The 22145-nt window shown below is 33.8% G+C and overlaps 1 protein-coding gene across 1 annotated transcript in view; it reads right to left on the bottom strand.

The window, feature by feature from the left end:
- The window catches only part of LOC122810498 (G-protein coupled receptor family C group 6 member A-like), a 117375-nt gene that overhangs the window by 17920 nt on the left and 77310 nt on the right, over positions 1 to 22145 (bottom strand). The window lies entirely within an intron of this gene.

Here is a 22145-nt window from a genome sequence, read left to right as displayed (position 1 = left end):
GTTTATGGCAGGGGATCACCAGATTGGCTTCCTTTTTTTGGAGGACAGCGTCTTGGTTCTATTGGGTGTGGTGAGATCCATGCATTTGTGTACATGTTCGTACAGTGCATTGGTGTATGATTTAGTGGTAATGCAACTATTCTCCATTTGCATGGGTGCCGTGAAGTTAGCCACCTCTGTTTTTTGGAGCCCAAAGTTAGCTTTGGAGACTTTTTCATGGTGGATACCTTTGCGTGGATTTCCAAGGTGATTAGTTTGTAGTCGGATCTAATCAGGGAGGAGTTGACTATTGGTGTAGAGCAACAGTCACCCTTGTTAGTAATGACCAGGTCAAGGATTTTGCTACCTCTAATGGGGTTAAGAACGAGCTGGTCCAGGGCATTGGAATTAAAGAATTCCAGAAAATGTTGGGCAAGTGTAGTGGTACATGAATAGTTTTCCCAGTTAATGGAGGGGTTGTTGAAGTCACTCAGTATGATAGTGTCAGGCTGAACCCTAATATTCTCCAGGGTGCTTAAGAATGTGGAGTGTGAGTCTTGTGATATGGTTGGGGACCTATAGCAGGCTACAACCTTTATCACTGTCTTACCCAATGTTAGCTGCACCTGAAGTATCTCTGATGTGTTATGTTGGGCTACCAGTCTGGAGGTGTGTACATCCTTTATGAATATGGAAAACACCACTGCCTTTGGAGCTTCGATCCAAGTTCTGGGGATGAAAGGTGTGGAATGAGTTATAGCCTGGTAGTGTAGGGGTGCTTTCTGCTGCCTTGATCCAGGTCTCTGTTACAGCACAAATGTCGATGTTCTCCATTTTAAGGAGTGGTTCGAGCTAGTGCATTTTGAGATTTACCCATCTAGCTTTCAGGAGCATGACCTTCAGATTGCATTTGTCTGAAGCTGTTATGGTGGTAATTTGGTCTTTGGAACACCACCTAAAAAAGGCAATATAGGTGTGGCAAGAGTCTTGGCCAGTATCGGGAAGCCCAGGGGTGAAAGATGCAGGCCATCTCTGGCAGACCATCGAGGTCTGTCAATCATGTCATCCCAGGCAGACAGATACTGGATCCCCTTAGAATGACACCAGAAACTTAGCCATTTGTTGAAATCAATCATTTTCTGCTTGTACTGTGGTATCATTCTGGGTGATGGTAAGATGCTGCTCAGGGCTAGGGTCATACTCGCCTGGGCTTCATAATCCGAGAGCTCCTCCATGTCTCATTTCATGTAGTCCAGGGAGGTACATCTCAGGTCATTCACACTCACATGTACAATGACAGAGCCATATCTGTACCTGTTGTTGAGGGACCTGAGTGCATGCATTATGTGGCGGATACTGACACCTAACAGGCAGATGACTGTTACTTTCTCTGTTATTTCTTTATTTGTTATTTATCCTACAGATTACCCCTTCTCTGGAACAGGCTCCCCGTCCATGTGAAGCAGAGTTCCTCCCTAACTCAATTCAAGGGCAACCTGGACAATTGGATGGGGAGCAAGAAATTAATCCCTGGTTTGGCACCTAAGTCTCTAATGGACACAGACAACCTGTAAATGGTTGATATCCCAGGTCCAAGCCCTCTTCACTTATCAAGGTATCAGAACTTGTCAGATATTTGGGATGCATAGCTAGAGTTAAAAAGGTCCTTGTGGTCATTAGCCTAGTAAACACCTATGAACCTATGAATCTCAAACGTCCTTCTCAACATTCCATGAATAGTGGAATAAATTTACTCCTCTTCTGCCTGGTGTACCGTGAGTAATCATTCTCCACAAACACTCTGCTGTCTCCCACTTTTAGTACTTTTTCCCTCTGTCACAGTTTTGTCAAAATCAATTCCTTCTTCTGGTAGGATTGCATATTTTCTATTAAAGGACTAGGTTGCTTTCTCATAGCCAAGTTTGGAGCATTCACATAATGTGCCCTTTCAGTTAATAGCTCTTGTTGTGGAACACCATTCAAACTGCTTATTTGTGCTTTCATAAAATTAATACAGTCTCTTCCTTCCAGCTTTTCTGGTACAGCAGAAAATCTCAGGTTTTCTATGTGCTCTGTCCTCAAATTCTATTATTTTTGAAACATTTCTTCTTGAGCTGTTTCATACTCAGCCTTTTCTTCATTTTGACTTCTGATTTTTGCAGTTTTATCACCTCATCTTAATATCTTTTTAAAGCTTCTTTCATTTTTTTCAGCTTTGTGTTATTTGAGTTGATATACTCTATCAGTGTTTTGTTTATTTTTAATCAGGTCTTTGTGCAGTTGTTATACCTGCCTCTGTTACTGGAAGTCATAGCTGGAGCTTGCACTGCTTTTTGCTCAAGAGCTGCAGTACTCTTCCCAGTTAGTGCTTTTTCCTCACTTTTTCTACCTGATTTCTTTTAGATCCTCTCTATTTATTTTTTCCTGGCATCCAGGCAGTCCACTTACTAGCCAGTTACAGAAATGTACACAGAAAAATAAGTCCACCTGCTTTCTCTTCTGAGTTTCTGTTTTCACACTGGGAGAGCCATACTTAAGCTTTTACTCAATGGTCTATATCAGTTTATCAAAAACATACTTAGTTGAACGCCTTTTCACCAAACCTTTTTCATCAAACCGTTAAATCAACAAAACATTTTCCCAAGAAAAAAATCTACTTGGCCACAAGAGTGATCGTAACAAAAACAACATCATTATAAACAAACCAATGTGGGGCTTTGCCCCCCACATTCCCCCTAATCATATATATACCAACTCCGAGATCAGACTACATTGTGGAAAGGGCACATGTGTAACAACGAACATCTATCTCCTTTCCCTGGGAAAATGTTTCGCTGATTTAATGGTTCAATGAAAAGATGTTCAATGAAAAGGCATTTGACAAAGTAAGTTTTCAATAAACTGATATAGACCCGATCAATAACAGGCACTTTTTCACATTTTAACATTATATTGATCGAGAGAAAAGTTAAATCTCATAACAGTAGAGATCATGTAATCACTGGAAAGTATATTTATGCCTATATTTTGAGTTTGCCACTGGGGTTACCAAAATTCATCTAAGGTGTGGGTCACATGTGCTATATGTTTATACAGTAATTATTAAATGCCAGAAAGCTGAGATATACATGTGCAATTGCTTTGATACTGAGGAAGTTGCAGATAAAATAATTTAATAACTATCTGCTGTGAGAGAAATATTTTGATAAAGAATAATCTACCCTGAAATATGTTATTCTTATTTGATAAGGTGGTTGTAAAGCTTCATCTTTGATCCGTTAAGAGGTCATTTTGAAAGTATGCACTATCAGCACATTTTACACTATTAAAATTTTTACCAGAAGTACCACATCCTGAATATTCTAGCTAGTCCATATGTAATTACTAGGCTAATGACTCCAGAGGGCCTTTTTAAGTAGCTATGTTTATCAATGGTGAAAATCAGACACTGTACACTGCATGTTGTATATGTAAGGTAAATACCTTCACCATTATTCCAACCCCCAACACTGTAATATCGTCTTGTCTGGAAATCCCATGCCCAGAATTTCCATTGTGGAAGAGCTACCCCTATATATTCCATGTCTGAAATCCCATCCTTAATGTTCCCCATTTTATATTACCACTTTTTCAATTCCACATTCAGACTTTGATAGGCATTTTTTACCATTTTCTGTTTTCTCTACCCAATTTTTTTACTCGTTTGTATACCTGTTAAGACATTTTTCATAACTATGATCACCTCCTACAGTATTAGAAATTCCATATTTGTTCCTTGTATTGACTTCATTGCACCTTGTACCTCAACCTTGTGTGTTGTTTGTGAGCTTCCCATTCAAATGTGGTATTGTCTAAAGTGCTGTGGAATATCCACTAACCCACAAGACAAGGTGATGCCACTACCATAAGGTCATATTCTGTTCTAGACAGAGTATATTAAAAGAAGCACATTATAGCAACATCTTTAAGAATTGCACAAAACAGTTTACAGGTAAGTTCCCTAAACACATCTTTGTCTTTTTTATGTGCTTTATTATAAGCCTTATACTAGACTGGTTTTGTGCCAGCTAAATAAATGTTTGTCACAAAATACTGTTATGGCTTCTAAATAAAGTAATGTTCAGCACTTTGTTTTACTGTTATTTGAAGTACACCAGTTAATTCAGCATTTAATAATGCTTATTGATTGAAAATTCAGATATTAGCAAAAATTATCACAAGGGCTGTTTTTCAGCAGGATTTCCTTAGTATTTTTCATACATATGACGTTGCAATGTCTCAGTTAACCATATCAGATTTACTGATAGTATAATTAGATTAAATGTTATCTGAAAAATGCAGTATGTAGAAATGTCAGGCATGAAAATATCTTGTCAGTCACATCTTTTATGTGTTTTATTTAAAATCTTATACTGATTGAATGTTATATCTGCTGAGTCAATTACTGACACAAAATGTCATCAAACTATTCTAAATAAAATTAGTATGTAGCTTAAGTTTTACCTTTAATAAAATTCTGTCAGATAAATCAACATTTTATAATGTTTCTGGGAAGAAACAACATACCTGTTTTCATATATTAGCAAAAACTAATAATCACAAGGAATATTTTCTACAATAGATCTCCATAGTGCTTGTTTTATACATGTGAAACTCCAAAAGACTGGCGCATAATATGGGACAATAACAAAAGTATGGATACCACTGATAAACTGAAGTAATTAATAGTGTGGTCAGATCAAATGGTACATTTTCAGTTTTACTTAGAGATTCAAAACTAAAAAAAAATATTCTCTTTTAGTCTTGAAAATATGCCATTTTGTCAAATTTTGTCAGGGCAGCTCATACCCAGCTCTCTCCCCCCCTCTCTCTTTCTCTGTCTCTCATTACCGCTGCCTCAAATCAACATTAAGCCTTTACAATTTTTTCTTGAGTTTGCAGCCCCAGGCCGAGTCTGAAAATAGCCTATGTGAATAAATGCTCTACACCAGTCAACAAATTTAACTGAATAAAGCAAATAAGTAAACCTTTGAGGCATTTCTTAAGCACATTTGTATGCTGTTTATAGCTCAATAAATGAATCAAACTTGGTGCACTATATAGGGCCAAAGCTTACCTTACTCAAAATGGCAGACTAGCCACAGCCAGATCCCACCTCCTGTCTACTCTCATCTACTGTTCTCAACTTTTCACTAACCTGCTCATGTCTGATCTGTATCTACTGGATTCCTGCTATAACAAAATAGCAAAATTTGTCCAGCAGGGCCCAGCATTGCCTTGCTCTTCAAAAACTTCACTGGCTTGAATTTCCTCGATCTGTTATTACTCAATCAGCTCACCACTGCCCATTGTATTATCCACAAACCTGAAAACTGGCCTGGCACTCTCCAGCCTAGTGCAACTAAATACCAACCCCATGACCCTTAGATCATCTGATAATCTTATACTTAATGTAACTAAGTCCCATAATTACTTTGCTGACTCTCTTTTCTCCTTCAAAGTAGCCAAACAGTGGAACCTATTACCCCAGAATATCCTAAAAAACACAGATAGTCATAGCTTCAAACAACTCCTGAAGGGATACCTTGCTCAACAATGGCTATGCTCCTGTGATACTCCTTGCTAGTTTCTCATGCCATTAATTAAATGTTTCTTTCCTGCTATCTTCTCCTTGTCTTACTTCTACCAAATGAAAATATCACAGTGGTTTATTTTAGTTATATATCTAATAAGTTTCATATTAATGTCTGTTGTAAGGAAATGTAAAGCTTTTCTGTTTTACATTACCTTTTTGTAAATTGTGATTGCTGGCAACTGTTAAACTTTTTTGTATATTGTTTGTAAATCTTTTAAACATTTTTTTGTAATCTTTTTTGTAAATCTTCATTGAAAACAGGCTGCTTGCCCAGTTGGACTCTACCCGGTTAACAAATGTAAAATAAATAAATTAAATTAAATAAATGAAGCCTGGTAAATGCTATAGGCATTGCAGCATTTGTAGCAAGGGAAAAGAGCAAGTTAACCACAGGAAACAAATGAGTAGTCCTGCTTTTCAACATGAACATGAATGTGAAAAAAGTAGACTTGGTTAAAAAATAGTTAAATAAAACCTAAATTTTGCTTAATTGATAACACATGTAAAGTCTGCTGAAGACATGAAGATCAAAGAAACAAATCTAACTTTAAAAAACTGCATACAAATTACATCATTATAAATCAATATTAAAACTTCGAATGTTCTGATATCGAACACTATTCAGTGAACGCTAAAAATAGCGATGCTGCAGAACAGCAAATTCTTTCCTCGGGAAATAATTTGGTTGGCCATTTCTGTGACTTCACTATTCTTAGCACTGTGGTGGAAAGTTACGGGTTGGGTTCAGGTAAGTGTGCGATTGTTTGTACGTTAGGGTTAGGGGCGGGTTAAGTGAATTAGGGTTAGGGCGTGGGTTAGGCATGTGTGCGATAGTGACAGACATTAGGGTTGGGGGGTTTAAGTGAGTTAGGGTTAGGGTGTGGGTTGGGTGAGTGTGCGATAGTGACGGACCTTAGGGTTAGGATTTGTGTTAAGGTAAGTGGGTAGATAGTAGTGTATGTTTAGTTTAGTGTAGTGTTAGATGTAGGAATTTAAGTGTATGTGTGTGGTTGCTGTTTGTTCGATGTGCTTGTGTTGTGTGTATGTGTTTCATAGCAGCAATTTTTTTCTATGGGAAAAATTAGTTGTTCTGAATGTTCGATATTTTCATGTTTAGATGTTTTGGAGCCGATGAAATAGCATTCGCTATTTTCATCTTTCGATAATGTGATATAAACACTATTCACCAGTATATTGCAGTAGGGAGAGTCAAACCAGAATCAAGTTAAAAAGGGTTAACCATTTTGTAAAATGTTGTATAGACTTTCCAGCTCAAGCTATCCACTATGAAATCTGCCCTGAGGTTGGGCTTGCAGATCGGTGTTGTCCAGTTGTTAAATATGATACTGATTGAGTTATGCTTGCTTGAGCTTTATTACTTGACTTCATTACTGCTCATTTGTGTTTATTGTTTCAGATAGAAATCATATGTTTTCCTTCACACTTTAGTGACTTTTTTAAATTCTACTAGACTGCAGTTTCCAAGATAAAAAAAACTTCAAATAGGTTTATATTATATTTAATTGATCTATCTTTCTGTGAGGTTTAGTGGCCTTGGAGAGATAAAATTAAAGTAAGGCAGGTGGGCTTGTAATGTGTGAATGTGCTTTGTTTTCACAAAACTGTCCAGCTTCAAGAATGTGTATGTGTAGATGCACTGTGTAATTCAAACATTTCAGTTTCGTGTAATTGAAATTCAAGCACGTCACTCTAGAATGGGGTAATTTTGATTAGGTGGGTGTGTTTCAGCTTTTAAAGGAAGGAGAGTCCATCTCCAAAAAAGAAAAATAAATACATAAATAATTGAAGCAACATAGAACCAGTTGATAAGAGAATGGTAACCTCCATTTTTAACAAATGAATATGTGCTTAAAGTGACTCTATGAAATGTCTGATTAGCAGGATAAAATTCTTGTGAACAGTTGATTTTCCTAAATTTTAGTAACAGTACCTTCATATTCATCAAGATATAATTTGACTAAGTTTAGAAATGTATAAAATCTGGGAAATGCCTCAGTCCATTTCTATTTAATATACTAAAAGAAAAACTATCATATTATTTGGTGTAGTTCACAAATGCAGTTAGTGATGGAGATTAGTGTCCATAGGAAATATAAAGACATAGTCAAAAGCTCAAGAAGTAGCATATTCAGAAGATCAGTAGGCCATGGGTTCTAGTACCACTCCCAGTGCCTAGATTTTTTTTTTCAATACTGATACTGGAGTGCAGTTGAGGGGGGTGGAGACACTCCTGAGTGTGCCATCGTTCAGATGCTATGTTAAACTGAGGCTGAGGTGGTGATATCTCAAGTGGAAGCAAACAATCCCATGGCACTTAATGGAAAAAGAGTATAGGCCATTTTATTAAAAATTACATTTTAGACCATATTAAAAAAAATTAAAAAACAATTATTTACCACTTTTTTACATTCATTCTTAAAATTATTTACAATATATCAACATAAAATAACTTGACTGAACAGTTCTATTTATGTCATTCTTTTATATTTACTCTCTCTCTCTCTCTCACAATTTCTTCAACTATCTTCTTATTTCAGCTAATACATCATCCTCTTCCATTTGTTTTGATAAATAACAAACTCTTTTTCCCATAGCACGCATATTGTCATAAACAGTGGTTTATCATTTATTTACATTATAATGCTTCCCATATAATATCACATTCATATTTTTAAACTTAAATCCTTCCAATCTATATTCATTTTTAAACTTTTCCCAACATTCTTTATACATTTTTAAAACCAAAATCAATGCTTTGTTGTTTTTTTCTTCACTGCAGTCAACACATTTTCTTTCCTCCATAAGTTTATATTTTGTATTCCATTTACCGGTAACTTGTTTAATAAAAATCTTCCCTTTATGCTTCATAAACAATTTAAAGCATTTTTCTTCTGTCTTTTATTGTGTGTTTTCATCTTTTAATTCCTTCCATGAGTACAGAACCTTTTTTTGTAAATCATATCACACCACTCATTTATTATCCTATACGCCTCATTTACTTTTAACTCCCATGATTCCATTTTTTCTTATATTCTTTTTCTTCCATCCTGTCCCTTTTTCTTTTTTACTCTTTCTTTCTTTCTTTCCATATATTGCTATATTTATCATATATCAACTTACTACTCATTTTTGGTCTCTATTTTACTATTATCATTACCCAAGATAAATGCATAGCTGCTAAATGCACCATTGTATTATTTTTTTTAAATTGAAACCACCATCTTCTTTTTATTATAAATTATCCCTCAACAGGTTCAGCTTTGAGCTCCAAACTAAAAAAACTTTAATAACTCTTTATCCATTTGAGTGGGATTCATATATATATATATATATATATATATATATATATATATATATATATATATATATACCCCCTAAATCTGTTATTTTCCAGTGCATGAGTATTCAGCAGAAATGTTTTTTCTGAAATGATAAATAAAAACTTTTCCACCAAGTTAACATTTTTTTATGTCTTTCAGTATCTCTCCCTCTGTCCACTGACTTATTATTCTTTCATACTCACTAAATGTCACCCCCAAAATCTTTATTTTATTTATTGTAAATATATTCCATTTTTTATCTGACCAAATCTTTTACACTTCATTTTAACTGCAGACCTGCTTTTTAAACAGTTTTCTTATCCTTAATTCAATCTTACTTATCCATCCGTTGATTTCGTGTTATTAGAACTAGATCATCTGTATATATCATACATATTGGTAATATAATATTTCCATCCATCTCTCAAAGTGCCTCCCTCATTTTATACATGCATGTCTGTACTACTGCATTTCTTACTAATACAAATAACACTTATTTGTTTTCAAGCCATGCATTTATCAAAAACTGTACTCAATTTTTTTTATAATATTTCTTTAATACAATACTATTTTTCTCCTGCCATATGCTTCAAAAATTTGCCACATTGTTTCATGGCTCACATTATTGAATGCTTTAGCTACTCCATATGTTAGTGGTCTTAATTCTTTATTTTCTTTCAGTATCTCCTCTTCTACTTCTTTTACTATAATTGACATTTATTTCACCTCTTTTCTTTTTATATAGTCAACCTTTTCTCCTACTACCTCATCTCATACTTTTCCATCCTTTTTTGTAGTACTTTCAGAAATCTTTTATAGTGGACATTCCCTAGCATTTTGGGCCTATGATTTTTTTTTTTTTTTTTTTTTTTTTTTTACATATTTTTCTCATGTGAATTTTATCTCTCTATCACATATGGTATCTTCTATTATACCTTTCTTTATCCATTCACTTCACATTAAAAAAATTCTCTTATATCTTTATTCATTTCCTTATACTACTTGTATCTTGTACCATTTCATCTTGGTGCTGATCAGCCTTACCTTCTCTTTTTCTTCTGTTTTGTTGTTTTCTAAAAAAAGTCTTATTTTTTCAAAGGTTCTTTTTTTTTTTTTTTACATTCTATTCTTCTTGCCCATCCATTTCTTTTTTCACACATTTTCTGTTCAAAATTTTCTACCACTTCCATGGTTTCTTCTTGTTTGTATTTTATATCTCCTTTGCCATCTAAGAGAGCATTCATCCTTTCTATTCTTATTTTTACTTCTTTTCCTAAATATGCGAAAAACACCTTTTCTTTCCTTTACTGAAAAAACCTTTCCTTATATAACATCAGTTTTACTTTTTCTCTATTATTTCCATATATTTGTTTTTTATTTCCCTTATTTTGTCACTTCATTGTTCTATCTCTTTCTCATAATTCTGTAAAATCTTTTTACATTTCATCTTAATTATTTCTTTACTCTTCTTTTCACTTCTAAATATATTTTTATACTTCTGATTATACCCACCATGTGTCCAGTTTTTATAAAATGGTCTCATTGTCATATGATCTTTCCATAATATTTCTTCCTCCTCTATAAACTCTGTAGTTAAACACTTTATCTCTTTACCCTCCTCTATTATGTTGCTGTCTTTCTCTATTATTGCCCTTACTAATCTAGGATCTGAAAAATCTACCATCTGTACTCCCCTTATTATTTCTTTCATGTCTTTAGAATAAATTACATCATAAGCCAATATGTATACACACACACACACACACACACACACACACACACACACACACATATATATATATATATATATATATATATATATATATATATATATATATATATATATGGGTTCACTTCTAAATTTCAAAATTCCAAAATCTCAAACCTCTACATCCCGACGTTCAGAACTTCAAAGTATTGGAATCTCAAAATGTATCACTGGAGATTGTCATATAGTGCAGAATGGGAACTTTACCATTTTCTGCACTATAGTGCAATCTGGTAGTTGTTATATTTAAGCTGCGGGGGTGTGAGGAGCACGAGGGGCACAGGGGTGCTTGTCCCCCTGCAGAAACATGATGTATGAAGTTTTCTTCTTTTAGGTATTTTTATATTTTTTATTTTGAGACTCCAGGACCTCGAACTTCTGAACGTTGGGATTTACAGGTTCGAGGTTTTGGGATTTTGAAATTTAGAAGTGAATCCATATATATATATATATATGTATATATATATCTAATAATATGTAGTATAATATAAAACATCATATATATATATATATATATATATATATATCTATATCTATATCTATATATATATATATATATATATATATATATATATATATATATATATATATGGGTCCACTTCTTAATTTTGAAATTACAAAATCTCGAAGTTCTAAATATCGAACCAAGAACCTTGAGATCTTGTAATCTCAAAACTAATAAAAAATAAAAAAAAACGTGTAAAACTATGTTTTTGCAGGGGGAAAGCCCCCTTGCACCCCCAACTACCCTTAAAGGCCCGAAAACGTAATTCACCGACAAAAACTTAACCGACCCAACATGACCGACAGCTTCATTCTCCGAAAACCAATTTTCCCGACAGGAAATCCACCGACAACAACGCAGCATAACCGACGTTAGTAACTGAAGTCAGTGTAACACGATAGCTAATCTTGTGAAACAACACAAATAAAAGCAAAGGCATCAATTTAATAACAACGAGTAGTGCACGTAACACAAAATCTCCCCAACTGAATCCGCAATACTGTGATACTCCTCACAAATATCGGTTACAAATTATAGAAGGCCATAGCAAAAATGCATAACTGCATGTTAGAAATCAACTGCTAAGAGTAACATGTCGGTTATTGTCAAACACATATCCTTGTGCTGTCATATCAAGTGCACTACACATACTGAAAGTAAAGTAAACTCATTACAATTTTAGTAGTCTGGCAATACTCCTAACAAACTCCACAGCTCTGTAGTCTTGTATGTTGCTAATAACAGTACAGAACTGTTCGTGTTGCTTAATCAATTTACGTTTCTTAGGAGATGGTGTAAAGCCAGATGACATGTGCACACGTAGTTCATCAACCCTGTTTTGCTCCTGTGCTAGCGCCTGCATAAGCATATGTAAATCCACATGTTTAAACCCTATTAAACATTTTAACCGCCTATGCCAGGCTTCCACAAAATTCTACGTACGTGGTAAATTCAGTTCATTTAGATCCGAAACATTCCAAAACGAAACTGGAAATAAAGGAGGGAACCTAACTGACGTTCTCATCCTAGTCGTAAACTTTCGTAATTTACCATTGATGTACCAGTCATTAAAATACTTCAATAACTCACGTCCTTCAGCAGGGAAAGATACTTGTAACTCCTCAAATACACCTTTAACCTCGCATTCTGGCAAAAACGCTAATGAAACTAGTGACTTCACTTGTAGCTGAAATGCAGCATTCATATTATACAATGTAGTAAGACCTAACGCCTGCACTTTTCTCCACACGTTCTGTCCAAAATGAAATAAACAGCCTTTACATTTAGCTCCATCAATGTTAAGTCTCGCACTTTTGATTGCAGCCACTTCAAAGTCACACAACACAAACTGGACATTCCATTCCATACCATTGCCATTTAGTAAATGGAAAACACTGTGCCACAACAAATTGTAACATTTCAATGACTTTTTATTCATAAGAGCGTACACTAAAGGTACTACTTTGCTGTAACTTCCGCACTTAATGAATCTATGTATACTGTACAATTGTCGACAGGTGACTTCTTTACTAAAATACGTCCCATCCATCAACCATATAGTAGCGTTACTAATATCACATAAATTTGTTACAGTGGTAAACACATACACTATACTATCGCTACTTTTATCAATTGAACGCTTTGCAATGAAACTTCCGGACTTCAATGGATAATCTTCAATGTTTATATTACTCAAATTAACGTTTGCATCCCTGTTTATTTCTTTCTCTTTTCTACTTATCCTACCAATGCTCTGTAGAAGTGACTTTCTACTTGGTATACTCTGTACCGCTTCTAGAGAGGTGGACATCATAGTAACATCAACTATGGCGCAAGGGTTATCTCTGCTATATTTAGCTCTCACTTTCACTTCACTATTTAACTGGTATCGTTGTAACTCTGTAGGATCTGCGGAATGGTCATGACATACAGACTTTACCAGTTGCTCCCCTTCTCCCACTAAAACAGTTACCGCTCTACCTCTGCATTTCTGACTTTTCTTCTCTTTGCATCCCCAATATTGCCGGTTCCCTCTACTTCTTTTGAGGTGGTATAAATAACCATCCAATTCCAGCATAGCTTTATTTCTCTGTGACAACACCGGTTTGTATATATTTCCCAGGATTCCAGGCCAAACATGTGACATATCCGCCATCATTACTAGTCAGTGCACTATACTTCTGTACATATTTGCTATATTTATAGTGTATTGCTTAATGTGGTCTAATGTGCTATTCATTACAGGTGTCGGGCTAACGATAGTCAAGATCTTACAATTTCGGTAGGTAGCAGTGTCGGCAATTACATGTCGGTAAAATCACTGTCGGTGAATTACGTTTTCGGGCCTTTAAAGTAGACCCATATATACACACACACACACACATACATATATATATGTCTCATATGCCACAGCTCGACTGAGTAGACTGTTTTTTTATAGACCATAAGCGCATAAACCAAAAACTTATACCTATCCCCCTTCCCCTCAAAATGGCAAGAAATCTGCCAATGTAGTTCAGCTTACCTATAAGACTGCAAACTGCTGTCTCCGCATCATGCAGGTATGGATGCTTTGAGAAATTTCTATATGTCATTCAATATAGTTCTCAGACCCTTGTATCAATCTTAAAACTCATGAGAGTTCCTTGAATTGGGATCTTAACTTGCCAACTTGCTTCATCATCTTCCATTATAGTAACAGAACCCCCACCAAAAGAAAGTTTTTTTGCACACTATTTTACATTTCATTTTCAGAAGCAGAAAAAAATAGCCAAGAATCTTGCATCTCTTACACCATTTGCCACATACAGCATGCTGTGTTGAGTCATTATGGTAAAGGTCATATCTCATGTATTTACTGGGCTTGCAGTCAGTCTACTGTATTTCTCAATCATTCATTTGATCCGCTCATAATCATACTTCTTTTTAAACTTACAGTTAAGCCTGAATTTCACCTCACACACATTATCCGTCATATCTGAGCATGCATTCTGCCTTTTAACCAGTTCTTCTCAAGTAATTTGTACGTCTTTCTCAAAAGTTACAGTAACGTCAGAATGTAATTTCTGAAAGACTTCGACATCAGCCAGTCCAATTACAACTCTGTCTTGTATTTGTTTATCTTTAGTACTACTAAATCCATACTTTTCCACAATTGACATAATCATCTGACAAATGCTTCAGTACTTTTACCCTTATCTTGCAGACATCTGTGGAAGCAGGCTCTTTCATGTATTATATTTTCTTTTAGCACAAATTGTTCTTTGAATTTGTCACTTAGAGTCTAATATGTAATACTCTGGTCCACTGTGAATGAAAAGGAGCTGTAATAGCCTTAACGTCTCTACCTATAAAATATAGAAAAGTATTTACTTGGTTTTAACTGTTTATTTAAATGTCTTTGCTACACAAAAATCATGAAAACCTCTGTCTGCAGGTGCCAGCCATAGGCTTTTGAGAAGTCAAATGGCTCTGGTAGGTTAAACTTCATCACTGATAAAGAAATATGGATTTTCCAGGCTGAATTTGGTAGAATGGGAAGTCTGTGAAATAAAACACTCTTTTAACAGTAAAACATTTATTTTTGAGTATTGGTACACTCACTTGTTTTTTACTTGCATGGTTTCTACAGCTCTTAAGGTGTTTTATGGTTTTCCTTAAAGTGACCCAACTTCCCATGCCATGTTAGAGCTGCAAGCATTGTGGTTACTCAATAATATTAGTAATGACACTCAAACACGTAATCATGTTGATATTGCAGCAGAAAGTTGAACAGTTGTTCAAAACAACATGGTAGCAAACTGAAAAGTATTAATTCATGCATGTTACCAACTAATGATAGCTGGGAGAGAACAGTGTATTATGGTATTGGCTATGACTTAAAACATACTCACCAATGTCTTCTTCAATATCAGAATGTTTCTTTTCAGGTATTGAATTTCTTTAGAAGATTTTGGCTACAAGAAACTGCTTTCAAGTACTGAATTGCTTTAGTATTAAAACACCTCAGCCTTCTAAGTAGCCTCTGGCATCTAGGTGGTACTTTGTCCAAATTATAGGAGGTAATAAGCAGAACCAGCAGTTTGAGAACTTGTCACATGACCACATGCCTGCAAGATGCTCTTCTTCTTCTTACAGATACATTTGTTCTGCTTCAGTCACATTCTGGAGTGATAAGTAATAGGTCTTAAGACTTGTCCATCTCTCTGAAGTAAAACAACATCTAGTCCATAACTGTTAACATCAGCACTCATGACATTTGGTTTGGTGACATCATAGTAGGTGACCACTGGAATGGTTTTCAGCATTTCTTTAACTTTGCAATGGCTTGGGTTGGAGCATTCTACCATGACCAGAGTACATTGTTCTTTGGTAAATACATTAGTAGATGTATCAGTATGGGCAGAAATGGCATGTAACACTGAATCCAGTCCTATGTCATGTGTCTGTTCATATGACCAAACACTAGCACATATCCATGATGATAGCACTACCTTTATGCCCTTTAAACAGATTTCTCTTTTCATATTGAAATATTTCTGGTGGAAAAGCTATACCAAATAGGAGTCTTTTACAACAAATACATTTCCAGTCACAGTAATAAAATTTGTTAGATTTTAATATGTCTCTCTAGATGCATCTGCCAAAATCCAAAGCAATTTACAAGAGTTAAATTGAAGGACATATATATATACCTCCAAAGTATGCAACAAAGTCAAGAAGGTTTAGAATCTTTTCTTGCAATTGTCTGAGAAGGTGTTTTTATACTCCAACAGACTTCAGAGAATTTTTTCTCTCAAATGGGCGTGTGATGTGGAAGAAAGAGGTAACTGCGGACATATATATGTTTTGGTAGTGTTATGAGTTGTCAAATGGTAACAATTCACTGCAGAGTATTCTGTCAGAAATATTGGGTATGCAAATGGTTGTAATTAAGGAAATTATTCTTTTGAGCTTAGACATGGGAAATGAATTGCCTAGACATGGTAAGGATTTAATAAATCTAATTATGCTGGATGTCAAAAAGAAATGACTAGAAAATGAAAAATGAAAGTCTAAACCAGCTGTATTTAAGTACTGAATATTATAACATTGATAAAAGAACTGGAAGATGGATCCTTAGTAAAGGGAAGAAACAAATTACATAGAAATAAATGGAAATTGTGGGAACAATACCTGCATAATAATGTTCATGAGTAGGGGGATTGAGGTTTAAGACAGGAAATGAGACACTTATGTGATGTCGGACTTATGATAGCTACAACAAAAGAAATTATATGTGATGTATAATGCATGTAAATGGAAAAATGCCAATATTGTTTGCTATCTTTTCTGTTAATGCATGTTTGCCTGTGTCTTAAGTGATAATTTAATAAAGTGTTTAATAAATAAGGTCAATGGACATTGTTTATTGTATTTACTGATTCATATGTAGCAGTACATCCCCCAGAAAATGAAAGTGAAGTTTTAATGGCTTCCATGGCTTCTACTTCTTTACCCATGGCATAAAGTAAGATCTTAATTTGTATTTATTCACTTTCCTTGTAAAGCTGAAAGCATGTGAATCTTCTTCTTCTGGAATGGTAAGGCAAATATCTTTACAAAACTAAGTGACTGTGGAAGGCTGAATTTTACTATCTTTCGTTATTTTTTTTTTTTATTTTATTTTTTTTTTTTTTGAGAGGGGACTTTGTGGCTGAATATTTCTAAAACAGCTTTATTTTGAGGCAAAAAGGCAGCATCCCAGTTAGATATGTCATTATTGCAAATACTTAAATGTACTAGTTGTGTTTACTTCCTTTTATTTGTATTAGTTATTCATTTCACCTGATTACTGCATATGTAATGTTTGCTTATGTTTTATTGCTGCACTGTTTTTCTTGGGTTTTGTATCTTGCCTACTCTGTTATCTATCTTGTTATGTTTGTATTACTGGAGCTTTTTTCCTCGGATCTCCACTGGAAATGGGCCACTGGCTCAGATGGACTAACCCGGTTAACAAATGTCAAATAAATAAAAAATAATAAAAATAGAGATACTTACTCTGAGCTCTGTGAAATCTCTTTGGCTTATTATCATTATTTGTAGCTCTAAATGGCATTTGTCTTACTAAAATTGGTTATTTCAAGTAACAAGTATCTGACTGGACTGACTCCATGTCCCAAAACAAGCTAACAATGCCTAGCTTTGAACTGTGGTGATTAATAATTGCCCTAGGCTCAGGATTTCAAGATAATTATGCAACTTTAGCACCACACAAATAGAATACCCAGAACAAATACTATCACAACTTTTTTTCTTTTCAGGTGACTAAAAAACTATATGTATTATGGGAATTCAGCAGTCATAGACATAAATGTGCTTGTACCCTAAAGACTGCTGCATTACAGAAACTTAGCAGTCTTAAAGGTACAAGCATATTTAAAAAACATACCTTTTAACCTCTTAGAGCAAAGAATCTGGACAAAGCCTAAAATGATGGGGGGACAAATAGGGACAGATTTTAAATATTGCTCTTACAAACTTAGAAAGTAGATAGAATAATAGGTTAGTCATTAGCATGAATTTTCTTTTTTTCCCCTCAAAATATTTTTCTGTTTTTCAAATACTTTTGAATGAATTCCATAGTATTTATACATACCATCTTAAACAGCTATGTACACTGTTTACATTAACCTGCCACTATAACAGATCTTAATGTGTACAGATACTTTATAAATATCAAAAAAAGCTCAGTGGATACTGCTGAAGCTAACCAAGGAACAAACACCAAAACCACAAAAAGAAATCTTTGGCTAAATGCCATGGCTTCTTCTCTGCTGAAAAAACACTCCAGACAAGTGTAAAGATGAAAACCAGCACTTTAGTCAAAGGAAGAACAAAAACAATGAGTGATTTCAGCTATAATAGCCTTCTTCATATTGTAACAAAGCAATCATCTGAACAGTTTAAAAAACAAGTGGCAACCAATCACATTCATTGCTAGAGGCTTATACACCGATGAAAAACATTAATTTATGCCTAACTCTATTATAGGTCATTCATAGATCAATAGACCAATCACTAGATCAAAGGGAAAGGAATTAAAACATTAGGAGCAATATTTATAATTATCTGAACAAAAATATATATGTAAGAATTTAAGTACGCATATAGAATCCTTAATAGACATTAAAATTCCATGGATAGTTTGTGCTTGAGTAACACTTAATCTCTTGAGTAAAAATCGCATAGAAACAGGAACCTAGATGGTTTCCGCATCAGGACAAAAAGTCAAAGAACCATTGCAATGTATTGAGTCACAAAGCCTTCAGGCCTATTGTTATCATTATGCAAAACATTAAACCAATAGCTAATAGGGTGTGAAATTTAAACAAGCAGGAGAGTGAAAAACACACCTCTTTACACAAAACTTATTTATATGTTAGCGGCTAACAGTGGTAGCTGCAAGAAACAGCAAGGTTTGATTTAATTCTTCAGATGAAAAACATATAACCAGTGGCTAAATATGCAGCTCATCCTCCAAATGCAAATAACCTTCAACAGATGTCCATATAAAAGGTGCTATTAAAAATCACTTCTCAAATCTACATATGCGCTTCAGCATATCACTAAACCTTGGGGAAAAGGAATTACATACTGTATTAGTCTCTCCTGTAAAGGCATGAGCCAATAATAGCCATTATATGCTTGACCAATCATGTTGTTGGCTTAAAACTTCCAACCAATCATCAGTAGCTAAATGGTTTCTATACCTATACATTGGTTGAAATTCTATAGTATAAAATTATGCTGTACTACTGAGATACAAAAAATATCAAAATACAGATTAACTTCAGACATATCTCTTTGGATATCTAATATTAAAAATAATTAAATAATAAATTAGGTGAATTGATATGTACCCGCTGAAGTGCATATGTAGATTATAGATGTGATTTATATGGACATCTGTCAAAAGTTATTTGCATTTGGAGGATGAACTGCATACTATGATTAGCTACTGGTTATATGGGACCAATGTTTTTCATTTGAAGGATTAAATCAAACCTTGCTGTTTCTTGCAGCTAACATAAATAAGTTTTGTGTAAGGAGGTGTGTTTTTACTCTCCTGCTTGCTTAAATTCCACCCCCTATTAGCTATTGGTTTAATGTTTTTGCATAATGATAACAATAGGCCTGAAGGCTTTGTGACTCAATACATTGTAATGGTTCTTTGACTTTTTGTCCTGATGCAGAAACTGTCTAGGTTCCCATTTCTACACGATTTTTACTTAAGATATTAATTGTTATGCATGAACTATCCATGGAATTTTAATGTCTATTAAGAATTCTATAAGTGTACTTAACACATTCTTACATATATATTTTTGTTCAGATAATTATAAATATTACTCCTAATATTTTAATTCCTTTTCCTTTGCTCTAGTGATTGGTTTATTGATCTATGAATGACCTATAATAGAATTAGGCATAAATTAATGTTTTTCATTGGTGTATAAACTTCTAGTAATGAATGTGATTGGTTGCCACTTGTTTTTTTAAACTGTTCAGATGATTGCTTTGTTACAATCTGAAGAAGGCTATTATAGCCAAAAGCACTCATCATTTTTGTTCTTCCTTTGAAGAAAGTGCTTGTTTTCATCTTTACACTTGTCCGGAGTAAGTGTTTTTTCAGCAGAGAAGAAGCCATGGTGTTTAGCTGAAGATTTATTTTTTGTGGTGTTACTTAATAAGTATGTCCAATCCATTATCAGTGTCTGATCAATTATTGTATATTGAAAAGCAACGATAAGACTTTTCCTCAAGGGTTATTGATAAATGGCTTTGGATAAATTCTTAGTTATTTAATTTTAATTTCCAATAATGCTGTGGTCTTCAGTAGGCTGTAGAAGTCTTCCAAAGTTGGTATTGTGTTTATATTCCATCTTCTTGTTATACACTTCCTTGAAATTGCAAGTATAGTCCATACTAGATACATGTTTGACCTATTCAAATGAGGACCTTCATTCACATTTAATAATACAAGAGCTTTAGTTAAATAAAATGATTCATTAAATAAAGCTTGTAGAAAGTTATTAATACCATATCAAAATGGCATAATTTTAACACAGTCAAAAAAAATGTGGTTCCAATCTGCATTGTGTACTTGCTCACATCTCCAACATATTCATTTTATGGAAGAACTAATTTTACTGATTCTGTCTGGGTTAAAAATACTCTGTGTAAGCATTTCCAATTAAAAACTTTCCAGTATTGTGTAAAGGATGTATATTTTATCAATAATAAGATATTTGTTTGAATATCTTCAATTAACTGTATTGAGTGTCCTTTTGTCATATATTTCCAATATGAGGTTTTGGGTGCAGTTTTATAGTTTATCAATATTTGCTAATATTTTGAAATGCTGTTTCCCATGTCAAAGTCATTATATATGATTTCCTATATGTATTTCATAAATTTAGGTATTTCTTTAAATGAAGAATTGTTAATTATTCTACTTAAATCTTGTGAATACGACAGAATACTCTGTAAAGTTAAACAGTCCTGTTGTGGAATTTTGTATGTTGTTTTTATTACTTGCATGTCCTAAAACTTTTAGTTATTTGATACATTGGAGCCAACAAACAAATCCTTTCCTTTCCCAGGAATTAATAATTTCTCTATATATATTATGTGGAAAGTTCTTTGCGACTATAAATAGTGTTAAAAGATCAAACCGGATTTTTAAATCTATATTTGCATTAATAATTTTCCTAAATGAGTCAATGTAATAATTAATCATATGAGTTTTAGTGGGTTTAGTTATGTTATATTGCATACTAATACATAATATGTGCCATGGCAAATTGTTATTATCTGTTATTTGAATTTTTTTTTTGTAAATCAAATTTGTTTATTGATATTACAGTTAGTAATTCTTTCCAATTTGCAGAGTAATTTGGACTTATCTAATCTGAGATTGTTTTAGATATTGATGCTTTTATATATGTTTCTATATCAGGAAAGTTTAATCCTCTCTGTTTCCATGGTCTGATATGATGTATTAAAGCTATTCTGTTTCTTTTGGAAAACCATAAAAAATGTATTAGGCATGAATTAATTTCTTTAAGTATATTCCTTTCTGGTAACAGTTGCATTGCCAAGGCTCTATATAGGATATTGGGCAGTAAAACCATTTTTATTAACTGTAGTCTATCTTCCAATGTTAATATTATTTTTGTTCCATTTTTTTCCACAGAGATTTTAATTGTATTGATGATATTATTGTAGTTTTTGAGACTAATTCATTATTATCCTTGCATAACTCAGTTCCTAGATATTTTAAGGTAGGTTCTTGTTTCCCTATGATGTGATCCCCGTTAGTCTGAAGTTCATTTTTATTATTTAAAAATAAACATTTTGATTTTGATTTATTGAAAACGAGTCCTGAAGTCATGTGAAATTTGCCAATTAATATAGATAATTCTTCTAATGTCTATTTTGTATTAGATGTTAGTAATATGTCATCAGCAAATCTCATTACTTTAGAATTGTATTGTTCATAAACATCTATTCCTTGATTCTTATATTGTTATGAATTGAATCTGCTAATATTTCAATAGCCAGAACAAATAGAATCGGTGACATGGGACATCCTTGTTTAGTGCCTTTTGTTATATGTATAGATTCAGAGGTAAAAGGATCTAACTTGACATATGCTGAATTATTTGTATGTATATTATTTAGGAGATGAACAAAAAAATGCAGGAAATTCAAATAGCATTAGGATTTTGAATAAATAGTCCCAGTTTAGGGAATGAAAGGGATTTCTCTGTCTCCAAGCCAAGTATGAGTGTTTCTTTATTTTCTTTATTAACATAATCTATAAGAGAAATTATCCTTTTTAATATTGTCATGTGTGTGTCTATCATATAT

The sequence above is a fragment of the Protopterus annectens genome, chromosome 9.part0, assembly GCF_019279795.1.
Source record: "Protopterus annectens isolate FY-2018-M chromosome 9.part0, PAN1.0, whole genome shotgun sequence".
NCBI lineage: Eukaryota > Metazoa > Chordata > Ceratodontiformes > Protopteridae > Protopterus > Protopterus annectens.
This window is presented reverse-complemented; position numbering and strand designations above follow the sequence as displayed.